The sequence below is a fragment of the Oenanthe melanoleuca genome, chromosome 6 (genome assembly GCF_029582105.1).
Source record: "Oenanthe melanoleuca isolate GR-GAL-2019-014 chromosome 6, OMel1.0, whole genome shotgun sequence".
NCBI lineage: Eukaryota > Metazoa > Chordata > Aves > Passeriformes > Muscicapidae > Oenanthe > Oenanthe melanoleuca.
In genome coordinates this window covers 4,360,590-4,372,871 of record NC_079340.1, presented here as the reverse complement: position 1 = coordinate 4,372,871, position 12,282 = coordinate 4,360,590, and the positions used below count along the sequence as shown (strand labels likewise).

General features: G+C 45.6%; 1 protein-coding gene across 1 annotated transcript in view; it reads left to right on the top strand.

Annotated features, from left to right (window-relative positions):
• Positions 1-6,014: 6,014 nt before the first annotated feature.
• The window catches only part of TET1 (tet methylcytosine dioxygenase 1), a 64,605-nt gene continuing 58,337 nt past the window's right edge, over positions 6,015-12,282 (top strand). Inside the window, exon 1 of the mRNA XM_056494857.1 lies at positions 6,015-6,281. The gene's annotated coding sequence lies outside the window, so the exon portion shown is untranslated. The remainder of the gene's footprint in view (positions 6,282-12,282) is intronic.

Below are 12,282 nucleotides of genomic sequence, written 5' to 3'. Positions count from 1 at the left end.
CACTACAGACTAGAAAAATCAATAATCACATAGAGGGGCTGTTATTGCTCTTAGCTAAGGGCAGGGTATTTCAAGAAGATACTTTGTCCACCCTCATAACTTAGAGAAGGGTGCCCCATGTGTGTGTACAGTTTAGGGAAGCAAAAAACTTGCATAGCAAAACTAAACAGAACATCTTGTATAGATAAACTAACACACAAAGGAATTCAGCAATGAGCTTTATGTGTCCAGCTTTATTGGGTTTTTAAAAATACCTAGTGGCATAAAGTGCTCTCAAAGTCTGTTTTCTTCATTAGCCCCTGTAGTAGTTCATTTGCACCGTTAAATCTTAACATTCTCCAGTTGTCACTTCATCTTTTTACCTTGAAATGTTTACACCTTTTGCAGAATTTCTCTGATGACGTCTCTTTTACGACCCATACTTAAAAGTCATGAGCAATTTTAATGTAATTCAGATTACACTCATGTATGATACTATAGCACCCTCCCCCAGTAAACCAATAATCAGCGGGGAGGACATTAAACTTATAATACTGAGGAACAGAGCTACAAATTTGAAGAAAAAAATTAAGCAAGAAGGTAGTTTTATCAATTACAATTTGCTCCTGAATTTTTTCAGGTTAAAAATGCTTGGTTTTCTAGACATGTTTTAAATATATATCAATTAAAATAGACAGTTAAGGCTCTTGTTAGGTAAACTCTCCTCAAAGCAGTGGTTGCTAAAAAGATTCTTTTCAGTATTCTTAAAATGCTGGTATACACCAAGCCCTATTTTGGGACAGCTGTACAAATTACCATCAGGTGTCATGCCTCTGGGCTGTAAGCTTTCTAACTCTTTAGACTTGCTTCTGGTCTTACTAGTTAGTGATCTGATGTAATATCAATCTAGTTGCCTATTCACTTGCCCCAAACCTTATCTACAGACATCGGAAGTACATAACTTGCCCCACATGAGACTCATTCTTCTTCTACCACAAAAATCACAGCTTGCAGATTACAACTACTGTAGCAAGCCTCAGTTCCTTGGCAGTTTGCTGTCTTGAGCTCTCTTTACCCCTGTCAGCAAGCACCTTCTCCCTGAGGTGAGGTGAGCAACGAACCAAATACAACCACAGCACAGGAAGTACCTTCTCCTACAGGGCACAGTCCTGCAGCAGCACGGGCAGAGCTGGCTGCTGGGAACAGGCTCCAGCCTCAGTCACAGGGAAGGCACAAAGCAGCTCCAGGGTGCATCCAGAGAGGCAAAAAAGGAACAGAAGAGAAGACCCAAAACAAAGCTAGAGACAAGCCTGAAGGTTATCTAGAAACCAAAACCCAAATCAAACACACCTACACCAAGGCTTACACAGGAAGCAATTACCTGGCTAGGCCTGAGCTTAAATGAAGTTCCTGGGCTCACAGATCAGGTGTGTGGATGGAGGCCTCAGGTGAGGCTGGTCAGGGCCATTAAGCCTTGGTGACACTCTCAGGACCCTGACAGACCCTGTCAGTGAGGTCTTTAATGAACAGATCTGTCTGACTGATCAGTTACTGAGTCTGCAAATACAGTGGGTGCCAAAATTCCCTGGCTAAGCAGGTCCCTTCCTTTCTTTCAGGTGCCCTATGTGACCCTTGTATCACATGGCTTAGTGCAAGAGTGCAGTAGACTTGAAGCATCCAAAACTCTTGGGTCTGTACATGCTCAATTAACCATGTCTCACCAGATGTTGTGTTTACCAGCAAGGTACTATACAATCATTCTGCTGTCATGCTTTTTATTACAATCATGCAGTGAAGTAAGGGCCAAGATTTCCAATGAAAATAGAAACTGGTAGCAAACTGCTGTCCACTGCAGGTCAGGAACCTCTGTCAGGAAATATTTAGAATAAATGCAGTGGGCCTGTATAATGGGTATCAGAAGATGAAATCATAGTCCCTTCTGGCCTTATTTCACATAAAATGGTGTTTACGCTTAAAGTAACTGTGTTCAGCATGCCTACAAATGTTAACCTGTTCTCAGTGCCAATCAGGCAGGTAGATACTATCTACAGAACCAGGCCAAGAAAGACTACATGAGGAAGTGATTGTCAAAACCACAATTAGAATTCAAGAGTTTCTGCATTAAAGTCGTGTTGTTCAAGACTTTACTCTTTCAGATAGTGCCAACTAACAATGCTGTGGGTGCTTTATCTGATCATCAGTATTACAAATCCAAAGGCATTAACAGTGTTTGGTCTGTGTTCAGCTGGATTCACAGGCACAGCTCCACACACCAGTGTGGCACACAGGTCCCTAGGTCACATCTGGGCTGTGAGCAGGCTGGTCACTTTGCCGTGCTGGAATCTGAGCTAGTAAATGTGAGGCAGGCTTTGATAGAAAGTGAAAGCTGTAATCCATGTTCTGTAATCACACAAGTAAAGAGCCCTAATATTTCAGTGTCATCTTTCCACTAAAAGGGAAGCGGGGCTAGCTAAGATAGGCCTGGTTAGATCAAATCTATCCCTTAAAAAGCAGCTTAGTGGTCTTTGCAGTGTAATTCTCAGAGCTTTTGGATTGTGAAGGGCTAAAGTTCAGCATCAATCTAACCTTTCTTAGTTTGGACTGATGCTGTCCATGCCTGTTGCAGAAGTGTGATCCAGATGACTCTGCAGGACTAATTTAGGGACAGCATACCTGAATAGTTCTGTTTCTAGGGTCAAGGCCCCGAGGACACTTAATAGATCTTATAACCTGACCAATTGCATCTGGAGTCTCCACCCACATCTTTTGCCATGGCCCCGGGAGCTCTGTTTAAGCTCAACCCTGGCTAAGAAATTGGCCTTGTTTATTTACAGCCTTAGTTTGGGCTTGGTCCTTTTTAGTCCTTTTTAGGACTCTGCTTAGCATTCACTTGAGCTGTGTGTATTTTTCCTTACTCTGTGGGTCTCCAGACCTGCTTACATCCTGCAGATTGAGTTCCTAGTCGAACTTCAGACCTACCTCATCTTCTGGAAGCTGTTTTATTACCTGGCCTTGTGCCTGAATGCAGATGGTGCTCCTGAGCCTGCTCTGTTTACCCTATGTGTGTACAGTGGGGCTGGGCTCTGGCTGGTGAGGTCCTTGTCCTGCTGGCTGTTGTGTGGGGCTCCCTGTCTCTCAGGGAGCAGCTGCCTCCTCACAGCTCCCTCATGTTTACCACAGACTCCATTTTTGCCAGGGCTGCCTGCAATGTAGAGCTACTTACAGGTTTGTGCACTTCATTGCTTTGTACAATGTTGTTCAGTTTTATTCATTCTGTAGGTGGGTTTTAACTTGCATTTTATTCTAGAGAATAGCATAGGGATATAGGAGTACTGTGTCAGACCAAGGTCCACCAGCTTGAAATCTTACCCAAAAAATAATAGCCTGTAGTATATAGATAGGGAAGGAGGTTTGGGTAGCATACAGGGCACTCTGTGCACTCTTTCAACTTTAAGTAATGTATAGTTAAAATAGTACTTCTGTGTTGTGTGGTTTTGGTTAAACTTTCTTCCATTGTTTTTGCTTTAAGGAAAAACCAAACAAACTTCACTGAAGTTTTTTGCCTCTTCAGCCGTGCTGTAGTAATGAGTTCTGTGGTTTGAAAACACATTGTATGAAGTTGCTCTGTATGTTCTGATTACATGTTTAGTATGTTGCTTTGATAGCCTTTACTTTAGAGAAAAGGTCATTGTTTCTCTAAGCACACACTGAGTGAATGAGTATCTCTCTCTGATATTACTCTTCAAGCTGTTTTGTTTTTTAGTGTATTGGTTGGGAGTTCATCCAGAATGATGCCTTTCTAGGGTGGAAATACTGGTACATTTAGCTGCTCTATGTGCTTTTAGGTACACTTGTTATGTTCTTACATGTCTTTTAAGTTTCCCTTTACATCTTTTAAGCAAACCAGAACTGCACTTTATATTTGAGATCAAAGTGAACAAGAGATCTGGGCTAAATAATGATGGTGTAGGGGTGTTTCCTGTTCACTTCTCCCCTTCTTTTGTAATGATTGACACTCCACTCAAGTACACAGAACAGCTTCACTGCAGCACTTGTCACAGTACCAGGATCCCTGTTTTGAATGGTAGGAGTGAAGTTAGAGGCTGTGATTTCCATGTTTCACTCCATGTGCCTCACTTTGCATTTTAGTGAAAGGATTTCATCCACCATTTTATTGCACCAGCAGTCACTACTGTGGGATCTTTTTTCAAACATTTATAGTCAGTTTTTCTTGGGAGGCTCAGTATCCTACTGTTGCCAGAAAAGATTGTGATCTGGTGCTATTTGCTTCCCAGGATGGAAGACCTCAGACCATGAGCACACAAGTCTGTAGGTGTGAAAATGAACAATTGTTAGCTCTTGTTTGTTTCCTAGCCTTTAGCATGTTTTTAACGGAGCTGTGATTGTGCATGTTGATGCTTGGGTGCTCCTATTAACCTGCTTATTCTAGATAAACTTCAGTCCTCATTGTTTGTTGCTTTCCCCCAAGTTACTAATTTATTGCTTTGCATTTTATTCAAGCCCACAACTTCTAACTTATTGCCATCTCCCCAAGAAGCATATTCTGATTATGTGGGGTTTTATCAAATTCCAGTTCCTTCAACTTCTGCTGTGTGCAGCAGTTTGAGAGTAATAGTTCTTTGACCTATCAAATCACCTGGTATTTTATCTTACAAAAATAGCTTGTGCTACCTTATATTTTAGCAGGACAATTACTTTGGAATGATGTAAGTCTTGATATCCAGCCCTGAGAAGGAGATGGACTGGTTGCACCCAGCAAAGAGAACATGTGCATTGCTAAAATTCCCTGCCACTGAGAGGGACTGTTCAAAATTCAGGTGTTTGTGGTGTAGGTTCCACCTTGTTTCAACTGCAGTGTCTGTGAGCTTGGCTAAGAGTCCCAGACTGAATTCCTCTTTCACTGTAAGGGTATGTAGGACAGGTGGGAAGAGGATGGAGGTGAAATTGGTGAAGGGCTGCCTACCCACACCCACTATCACTGAAGAGCAGCAGCAACAAGGAGTTGTGCAGATCTGTGCCACTGCTTCTCCTTTATCACATGTCAGTTAAACCAGCAAAACGTTGGCATTTAAAGCTCCCCTAGGAATGGATGGATGTGGACAGCACTGCTCACTTGTGTGCAGCAGAAAAGCCTCTCTGCAGGCTCACATGTGACTAGGCTGGTTCACACTTGAAGTGCTTTATATTGCAACAGCTACAGACCTAATAATAATGAAGCCTTTCTAAAAAAGTACTGCTCGGGTATATTGTTTCACAGATCCCATTTCCAACATCTGTTTTTCAGTCTGAAGAGATGTTAGATTTGGTGACCTGCTTTTAACAAAAGGCTGTGGTGATAATGAGGGGTGGAAGAAGCCGGTGGACAGACTCTTCCTCTTATCATAACATTTTACTCACCCGTTCCCCTCTGGGAAGGAGCAGCCAATATCATCTGTGGCTCTTAATGAATGAGGTGGGGGATGGGGAAAGAGTAAGTCTCATTATGGGAGAGAGAGGGCAGCTCAGCAGATCTTCCTTCTCAGCCAGCATCTTCCCCATGCTCTCGGGAGTGTTTGCTCCACGCGTGGGATGGCCGGGCCCTGCTGGACGCTGGTGTTCGAGGCTCTTCCCTGACGGCACCTGTAAGGGGAAGGGAGTTTGTCCCCCGGAGAGACCTCGCCTGTCACAGCTGACCAGGCTTTCCCTCTTCCAAGCTGAAAAGGGATGATTTTACAGAGTGCCACCACCGTGGCTGACCGAGGGGTATGCGGCGTCAAACCACAGCCTCCGCAAGTAACGGGATTAATTTGCCTTTTCTCATATTACCGTAATTTAATTTTGTTGTTGTTGTTAAATAACCCCCGGCGTTAGCAGCCTGGCACGCCGGCGGCGGCTCTCGTGGGCAGCCGTGGGGACACCGCCGGCAGTGTCCCTGTCCCCGGGGCCGTGCCGGGTCACCCCGGAGCGAGGGGGCGGCGGTGGGGTGCGGGGGGCGGCGAATCCCGCTCCGGCCGCGGGGATCCAGGGCGCGTTTTGCCGCCTGCCGGGAGGGCTCGGTGCGGCGAGCGCCCCGCCGAGCCGCCCCCTCCCCGCTCCCTCCCGGAGGGTCCGGCCAGGGGCGACGCCGCCGGAGCATCGAGCACGTTTCGCGGCCCGGGGCTGCTCTCCGCGCCTGGGCTCGTAGCGCCATGGCGGCCGCCCGCCCGCGGGAGCCCGGGCCGTGACCCGCACCGAGCCCCGCTCCGAGCCATGCCAGCATCGCCCCTTCCTGAGAGCTGCGGGCTAGCCGCGCCGCTGCCCTGGTACGTGTGCGGGACGGGTCCCGCGGCTGCCGCGGGCGGAGGGGGGAACGGCGGGGACCTCTGCTCTCGGAACCCCTCCTTTTTTCTGTTCTTTTTTTTTAATGCTTCTGTTTTTCCACTCCTTCCCCTCTCGCTTGTCCCCTCGGCTAGTTGCAAAGTTGAGCTCCGGTAGAGTGGGGCGGGGGAGTCAGAGGCACCGCCGCGGCCAGGCTCGGAGCCCCGCGGCTCGGGCCGTTCCGAGGCGGGGAGGAAGGCAGGCTGGGGGTTATTCAAATGCAAAACGGAGTTTGTTGGCCGAAAAAGCGAAGAAGTCCGGTCTCCCTGGCTGTGCTGGAGTGTGTTTGAGCTGCAGCAGCCAGAGCCTGCCTGGAAAAACCCGCCAGTCAGGAGAAGCTGCCTGCAGCCTGCGTGGAGGACAGGGAACAATTAAAAGGGACCCTGGCCGGCCGTAGGGGCCCCCGGCCAGCCGGAAAAACCCCGCAGCCCACTCCCGCCGCCCCTTGAAACCGGCGAGCGAGGGCTGTACAGCATCACCCTGTGGAGGTGCCGCTGGTGTGCGCGGCTGGGGCAGCATCTCCGCGGGTGGCTCCCCGCCTTGGCCCCGGGTGAAGCCGAACGCGTCCGGATGGGCGCTGGGAGTCCCCAGCGCTGCCGCTGAGGTCGGCCCCATTGTCTACAGCCCCGGGGAGGGCTCCCGGGGTTGGGGGGGAGGGCCACGAGGAGCCGCTGCCTCACCCCAGGAGGGCCCTGCCTGCCCCTGTCTCTCTTGGGGTCCGCCTGCCTGCCCTGAAGGAACCAGAGCCCTGCAGGGCTGTAGCCTCCGGGGCGCTCCTGAGTGCTTGTCCAGCTGCTCTTGGAGCTGGGCGAGAACAGGTATTATGGCAGCTGGAAGCTTGGCGCTCCCTGCCGTGCTCGTGAAAGAAGCAGGGGAGAAGGATGTGGTTCGCCGAATGGATAAGGAGAAAGGACGAGGCGGCCTGCTGGGAGGCAGGAGTAGCTAACCTTACAAAGGTATGGATGGCTGCAGGCGCCCGAGGAGCGAGCAGGGCAATGGGCTGGCTTTGCGGAGGGACTGGGCAGTAGTCAAAGGAGACGCGCCAATTGTGTGCCCAGCCTGTCCTGCACTCAGCCAGCCTATCCTGCTGCACCCCAAAGATATTTAAAGAGCGACGTCGTCCGCATCACTTGTGTCTCGGCCTACGTAGCAGCTGCCCAGCGTGGTGAGATTGCTACTCCTTTAAGGAGGAGAGGGGCTTGTGGAGCAGGGCGTGAGCGCACCAATGTCAGTGGAGTGAGGCGGTGGGAGCCGACTGCTGTAAACAAGCTGGCCAGGGTGGCTGCACTAGCGTGCTTCTGGCTAAAGAGCTCTTACTCTAGAAATTGTAGTGTAATAATGGCAAAATGGGCAAAGATCGCAGCATTAGGTATTTAAACGTGACTGTGTGGATTTCTAAGGAAGAAGTGTTTAATTTTTCAAGGCAATGGAAACACCAGAGAAAATAATAATAATAGTAATAGTAATAATAATAATAATAATAATAATAATAATAATAATAATAATAATAATGTTAATGTTCCAAATAATGTTCCAAATAATTATAATTCTCCCCAGCTGTTCTCAGCAATTTTTGAGGTGCTCTTGTGGAAAGGCAGAAAGCTGTTCTGTGGTGTAATTACCCTGTTTTCATTATGTCAGTCACCATGAATTAGGAAAACATTGAATTGGGAAAATTTAGCATTTAGTCTTGGTCTGGGCAGGTAGTCTGGTCGACCCTAACTGTAAAGGAGGAGAAAGCTGGTTTATGCTTTTCTGAGGTAGTTGCTTTGCCAGCACAAGGGGTAGTGGTGGTTGTTCATGGGATGAGGGTCAGTCCCTCAAGATAAGAGGAATTTGTTGTGCTTGGAGGACACAAGGGCAGACTGGGTTGTGCAAAGCAGGTCACTGGGGAAGAACTCAAGGTGACATGTACCAAGGAACTTTGATATTCATAGTTTCTGTAAGATCTGATTCTTCACTGTGTAATAATTAAAAATCTTCACTAATCGTGTTTTATTATGACTGGCATGATACCCGTGGTTGTTGAAGCTGGCCTAAGCACTTCCATCCTGCTTTCTGTTTTCAGATACTTAAAATTTCAAAACACCTTTCAGGCTGAAATTTTCCAGGCTTAATCTTTGCCTGAAGGTTCTTCTCTCCACCTCCCCCTTCTTTTAGCTGAGTTTGAGATAAGGTGATTCAGTTAATGGTGGTGAGGGTTTTTTGTGGGCTTTTTGTCCTTGTTTTTAAGAAAAGGCAAACCTCCTGAAGAACAGAGTCATATTATCAAAAAGAAATGCAGTGCTTTAAACAGCATAAATGCAGAATTAGAGAGGCATATGATGAGCTGGGGTGTTCTGTTTGGTTTGCTTGCTTTTTTTTGTCTTCAAATGTATCTGGAGTGTTCTGGTGAATGGGGTTTTTCTTTGATGAGCCTTTAGAAATTACTTGGTATATTTTTACTTTTTTAGCATTCCTCCTGTGAAGGTCAGTGCTTGGCAGCACTGCACATAGGTTAAAGTAAGCTGTGCTCCTGCCTGGCTGAAGGGAGGATACTTGCACATGTGGTGTGAGTCTTCACAATGGATTTTTGGTTCGAGTTGTTTGTCTGAGGCTTAATCTGATTTGTGGTTTGGGCATGTGTGGTTCCTTGCCATGGTTCTGAGGGTTTTTTTTGTTTTTTTCCCCTAATCATTCTAATAGAGCTTTCTCTAAACTGGGAGGAGGTTTTTTTTGTGGTATCTTTTTATCAGTGTGACTCACTGTGTAGGCTCCAAGGTGCATGAAGTCATGACACTGCAAAATGCTAACCATGGACACATCCTGGTGAATTCATGGAGTGTGCCTATTTCACAGCAGCCTCCAGCTCCTCACACAGCGGGGTGACAGCCCAGCCTTATCCTCCAAACGCAGGGGTGGCCTTCCAGGGCAAGCAAGGACAAAAATTTAGGATCAAGGCCTTGGTGCTTGGTCTGGTCAGCATCATCCTGTGTTGCTGCTGAGTGAGCAAAGGATTGTGCTTTATGTGCCTTTGTGAGAAACTGACTTGACATCCTGTGCCTGTCCCATGTTTGTACACTAATGGAAAGTGTTGCCTTAAGCCCAAGTTTATTCTATGTGGATGAAATCTCTCCAGTTGCTTATGAGTGGCATGGTCCTGTAACATAAAGCAGACAACCTCTATGGAGGGAAATGAAGTGGGGAGGCCTCTGTATATGGAATAACTCGTGGTACTGAGATGGCAAAGGAGACGTTCCGTTTCTATTTCTTACCCAAAGCCAAATGCGTATTCAAGGATTAAAGAAGGGGGAAAAGGAAAATTAAAGCTGATTCTCCCTTCCTAACCCATTTCCCTTCTTTTCATATACAAAGTGTTCTACTGAGCAATGAGTAAATGCAGGGAGCTAGGCCAAATTGGGAAGCAGGTTGGCTTTGGTGCAGCTGGGAAGAAGATGCAGATTATATGACACGTTTTGCACCTGAGGGTCAGATTTTTTTAACATGTCTTCGTTGGTGTCACTTGCATCTTCCTCGAGAGCATTTGTTGCCACAAGATGAGGTGTTTTTCAATTCTAAATTTTGCATCTGAGCTTGTGTGACAGTTTACTCACATTGTGGCTCTTATTGCTTGGGACATTCATGTTATTGAGTGGCTTTTATGAAAGCTTCTAGATCTGTTTCTCTCAAGGGCAAATCTCAAGGGACTTTTAAAAGAATACCTACATACTGAAAAAAAATGTATTTAAGTACATCTGACTAGTGAAACCAGGTGACTAGTGAAGCTGTGTCATTTTTTTCCTCTATACTGCTCTGTTTGTTCAGGGGTCACTTGCCATGTTTCACAACACCATAAAAAAACTGCCACCTTTTTATGATGATACATCTTCTAATATCTTTGTTTTCCCCCTGCCATCTTCCAAGAAGAATCAAGTTATGTAAGAGGATCTTGATTGACACTGTCTCTAGAATGAAAATTGGCTTTAATGTTTTTTTATCCATTTGTGTAAAGTGAAACATAGTGGGTGGGTTTGTTTGGGGTTTTTTGTTTGGCTGGGGTGGGGTTGGGTTTTGTTTTTTTTTCTGGAGGCATTCTGACAGCATGGGGTTAAATTTCTTAATTACTTTGTAGATAGAATTCTCATTATAATTGTTTGGAATATTGACCAAGACAGGACTAAAAGATTTAGCTTTTTAGCAGTATTTGTTGAGGATTATAGCAGTCAGTGGAATTGTTCCAGATTTATTACCATGAATGAGCAAAACTTAAGCAACCAGCCTTAAAATCAGCTTTCAGCTTTGCACATGAATTAGGAGAGATAAGTTGGGTGAAGTGACAGACAGCTTCAGGATGCACTGATATTATCTAGGGCAGTTCCCTGCAAAACCTCCTGTCACCTATTGTCACCTTTTCCATCCTAGGGACGCCTGTGCTCCCCTGCAAGGGCAGGCATGGCAGGTCTCACCTGGTTTGGCTTGCAGAGGAAAGCATTGAAGGAAGATTGTTTCTCTCCAGGATGGTAGAAAAGTGACAAGCTATTGTGTTGCCCCATGAGGTTTGTTCTATAATCCTCTTGAGTCCACATAGATGTTTTGGAAATACAGTTAATTGCTTGTATCACCAATGTGATAAAGCCATTTGTTGTCCTTAAGTAGGGGCATGAGATGATTTGTAACTGCTGCAGATATCAACAGTCCTTGCCAGTGCTTTAAATGGAAAAGGGAAGGTAAAATATTTCCTAGTATTACAGGAAACAAAACTTGAATACCAACCTTGCAGCTACCTAATATTCTGGTCCTAACTGTGCAAGAAGAAAGAAAGAAATAGCAATGTAACTTAAAGGACAGGTTATTTAAAATGTCAAACTGTTTTTAGTTAGCAGTTGTGAGGTAGTTTTGGCAGACTAGTGTTCAAGACTAGGGTTTTTTTAAGGAAGCAGAGATCTCTTGCTGACAATCCTTTGGTCCAAGAGAGTAAGATCACCTTGCATGTCAGGTACTCAAAGTCCCATAGAAATATAACTAAAGTGGAGCATTAACCCCCTACCTCCAAAAAAATTTCTTTTGGAGGTCTATTCAGATCTCTTCTGAAAAACCTAAAGTCACTCCAGTGACTAAATTGAAACATAATGGGCAAAAGTGGTTCAGTTCTCATGACCATCCTGTATTGTCATCTCTGAATCAGACAAAACCTTTGCCATCTTTTATAATGCAGCATTTAAAGACAGGCAGTTTCTTATGAATATCAGCATCCTTTTTGTAGCAAGAAAAAGGGAAGTCTTGAACCACTCTGGTCATAGCCTCTCTAATTTTGGCCCTGAAGAGAATGCTTTGGCATTGATAGCTTTCTACATTCTTGCCAGATAGGTGTGTTTTTCTGTATTAAAAGATTTTTTTAAAAAAGAGCAAAACCAACCAAAGAAGCCCAGGATGATCTTGCCTCTTCAGTCCTGAAGCAATTATTTTGCAATTTTCAAATCGTGCAATCACAGAATGCAGGATGGTTTGAGTGGGAAGGGACCTTAAAGATCAACTCATTCCAACCCCCTGCAGGGATGCTTTCCACTAAACCAGGTTGCTCTAAGTCCCATCCAGTCTGGCCTTGGACACTTCTGGGGATCCAGGGGCAGCCACAGCTTCTCTGGGCAGCTTGTGCCAGGGCCTGCCCACCCTCACAAGGAATAATTCCTTCCTAGTATTTGTTATGAACTTGCCCTCCTTCACCTTGAAGCCATCCCTGTGTCTATCGCTGTCCAAATGCAAGTAAAGACATATTATCATGTAATTGTAGTAATGATTTCAAAAGTTAACAAATGGTTATAAATTAAGCTTCTGATAATTTTGGTGGTTGTGCTTCCTGAACTTCCACAGTAACAGTTATAACTATTTGTGTAGGCAAACAATATGAACAAAGCATCATTCACGTTCAGTATTCTCAAAAATCCAGTCACTGTTTCCACTCCAGAC